The sequence below is a fragment of the Carya illinoinensis genome, chromosome 10 (genome assembly GCF_018687715.1).
Source record: "Carya illinoinensis cultivar Pawnee chromosome 10, C.illinoinensisPawnee_v1, whole genome shotgun sequence".
Lineage (NCBI taxonomy): Eukaryota > Viridiplantae > Streptophyta > Magnoliopsida > Fagales > Juglandaceae > Carya > Carya illinoinensis.
Genome location: NC_056761.1, coordinates 32,160,754 through 32,164,073, shown reverse-complemented (window position 1 = coordinate 32,164,073; position 3,320 = coordinate 32,160,754). Strand labels below are relative to the sequence as shown.

The window sequence follows — 3,320 nt, the reverse complement described above, 5'->3', positions numbered from 1 at the left end:
GGGTCAATAAGTTAATAAAGAAATGAGGTTCAGTCCTCATATTTTTTTTTAAAAATAAAACTATTATTTATCCAATGACTATAATTTATTTTTAAGAATTACTGTGAAATATAATACGAAGATAATTCTAATTTTCTCAAATAATATTATATACCAAATATACTATTATTTCTACATCTAAGAAGATATATATAAAAAAATCCTAAGTTATTAATTTGTTCCGCCACAAAAGTTCAATAAATCAAAATCTTCAATTTAGATTATTTTTAATTTATTAATATTTCATTCATATTATTATTATATTCTTAATTAATATTAAAATAATATAATATTTAATTATATTTTTAATGTAGAGGAGAAAAACATAATTGTGCAAATGATTACAAAAACCCAAATCAGAACTCAAACGAATTGAAAGTGACTTTTCCTGAGGCTACAGCCTCTTTTATATATATTATATAAGCAGTTTTTATTTTATTTTATTTATGGGAAAGCAAGCTTATTTCCTATCGAAAGTGTTATTGTAATTTTTTATATGGTAAATATGAATTTTAATATGCATATCACTTAGAACAATAAGTTTGCATGTAAATCTATTCAACAAACTTTATAAATGATTATAATCATACTTGAAATAAATGAAGGAAATAAAAAATGTAAAATTATTGAACACATAACAAATCAGATGTTTAGAAGTCATTATATTGAAATCATATAGGACATGCATTGCTCCATTCGTTATGAGACCAATTAGACATGTACATAATAATAATAATAATAACAGCAACAATAATAATAATAACAATAATAATAATAGACAATTTAGAGACGATATTTTCATTTTTTAACTTAAATATAATATTATTATTCTTTTTTTCAAACTTAGAATTGAAATATTGATGTTAGAAAATAAAAGCATGTTCTTTCCAAAATAATCCTTTAAAGGATAAAAAGTGTTATTAATTATTTTAATAATAATTTAAAAAATGCATTACAAATATATTAGTATGAAAAGCATTACCACAAAAATTAAAATAGTGAATATGATACATTAAAGACTAATGCATAAATTGGAAACTAAAAAAGAAAATTACATTTTGTAAAATGAAAGTATTATTAGCACAATGACTGATTTTTTTTTTTTTATGAATTACTAGGAAAAATAATATCAAGATATTTCTATCTTTTCAAATAATATTATATACAAAAAATACTATTATTTTTAAATCTAAAAAAAAATTTAAAAAATCTAAGTTCATTAATACCATTATTATTATTATTATTATTATTATTATTATATTCTAATTAATATTAGAATAATATTAATTGCGCAAATAGGGACAGTGCAAACTTGGATAAAATTTATTGTTCATTAAGTTTTGTTACATATAAATATAATCACGTATTAATCTGTATAATGATACTGATTTAGTTATATTTAAAATTTAAATTAATATTATTTTTAATAAAATTTATTTTTTGATTAATTACATTATATTAATATATAAATTAATATACAATTATCTTGTAATTATATTTGTCCTTACGAGGGTCAAAAAGTCTATTTGCACTGTACACGTCCAATAACGTGTAATAATGAAACGAGACATTTCGTTGACATCAGCTAGGGTGAAACGCAGCAAGCTTTGGGAACCCAGATGAGCTTCGGCATCTTCAGGAGCAAGCTTCCCACTTACCACAGAGAACCACGAAGACGAAACTCCCAGTGTTGGTACCTCTCATCTTCTTCTTCTTCGCATCTGAAACCTCATCTTCTTCTCATTTGCTTCTTCTCATCTGAAACGTAGCACTCCCTATCAGATTCGGCTTCGAGAGCAAGCTTCCCCACAGACAACCACGAAGACAAAACACGAAGACAGGTTATTCTCATTTACTGGTTCGCATCTTCTTCTCATCTTCTTCATCTTCGCTATTTTCTGACCAACCCGTGCCCCATTGGTAGTGTTTCTTCAACCAATGATTTCTTCGCATGCCCTAAACCGAATTGAAATCTCTCATTTGTCGTGTTTCTTGAACACACGATTTCGAAATGTCCAAAATCAACAAGCATCAATTGCCCCTAATTTCGAAATTTGGAAACCCTAACCCTAAATCTCAACAATGGCAAAGATTTGGACCTTCACGAAAATATTTGTTAATGCATGAAGAGAAAAGCAATAAATAGAGGTACCTGAGAAGTATTCGATGAAATGCCTCAAAGAGCTTTCACTTTTCATAGTGTCACATTTGGACTTATATTTCAATGAGTCTGTTTCGAGCTTCCCTTTTTACAAGCATTTGTAGACTTGCACAAGTGTTTAATTTGTAGCCATGTGGTTTACACATAACTATCTGAAAGTACACGATTCTGGGGGTATTTTGCTACTTATTTTTATTTATACACTCTTATGTCTTTTGTATCCTTGTCAATATTATATATGAAGGTTTTTAACAAATAAACTTTGAGTGGAAAAGCAGAGGATTTTTTTTTTTTCGTTTGTAAGATGAATATTTGAATATGGCCAGACCCGCCATTAGTGCAAAGTTTCTTGCTTTTGAACAAATGTGTTGTCACTTAGTGCCTCCTTTTAATTGGGAATTTACGTACTTAGAAACCATTTATGTTCGCAGTTGCAGACCTTTTTGGAATTTTAGCATTTATGATACATGAATCCCTTTGTTAATCATAATAGTATGTGTAGAAAGGAAGAATTTATTTCACTGTACAGCCCTCATCTTTTCCATTCAATATATGTAAGAGAAATATTTACAATAAGACACAGATATTCAGGTAAAGTCAACTGGTAGGGACAGCCCTCATCTTTTCCATTCAACTTCTCTTAAGCATTCCCTAGATTTACATTTGTAATCATCATGATATTTTTTCTTATTTTATATATAGTTAGTATGATTTGAGAAATATGATGATATCATAGTGTCACGGACTTAGAATTTCTTCACTCGACCCGTGCGGCCTTAGGAGGCTTTCTCTCCCACAAAGCTCCTAAGTAAGCCTTCTAAAGGACTCAAGACAATAGAGAACAAACTAGAGAGAGAAGATAGAGAGAGATGCTCTAGAGAACTTGTTTCTCTTATTGCTTGGTGATTTATACAAATGAGAGCCCCTCTATTTATAGGGAACTCTTGGTACAAAGAATGGTTAGGATTGTGACACTTGTCACCAATCCAAGGGTAAAGAACTTTCTAGATTCCTACTCTAGAATTGTCTATAACGCCCTTTCTAGAACACTACTCTAGAATTGTCTATAACGCCCCTTCTAGATGACTCTACACAATTCCACAAGATTACAAAGGACTAG

General features: G+C 28.7%; 1 long non-coding RNA gene across 2 annotated transcripts; it reads left to right on the top strand.

Moving 5' to 3' along the window:
• The first annotated feature begins 1,588 nt into the window (after positions 1 to 1,588).
• On the top strand, positions 1,589 to 2,657 carry LOC122278094. 2 transcript variants are annotated; one of them, XR_006229286.1, is made up of 2 exons: positions 1,589 to 1,728; positions 1,809 to 2,657. It is a non-coding gene; the product is annotated as an uncharacterized LOC122278094 (long non-coding RNA). The 2 variants fall into 2 exon arrangements; XR_006229287.1 differs by having other exon boundaries at positions 1,599 to 1,732.
• The last annotated feature ends 663 nt before the right edge of the window (positions 2,658 to 3,320 follow it).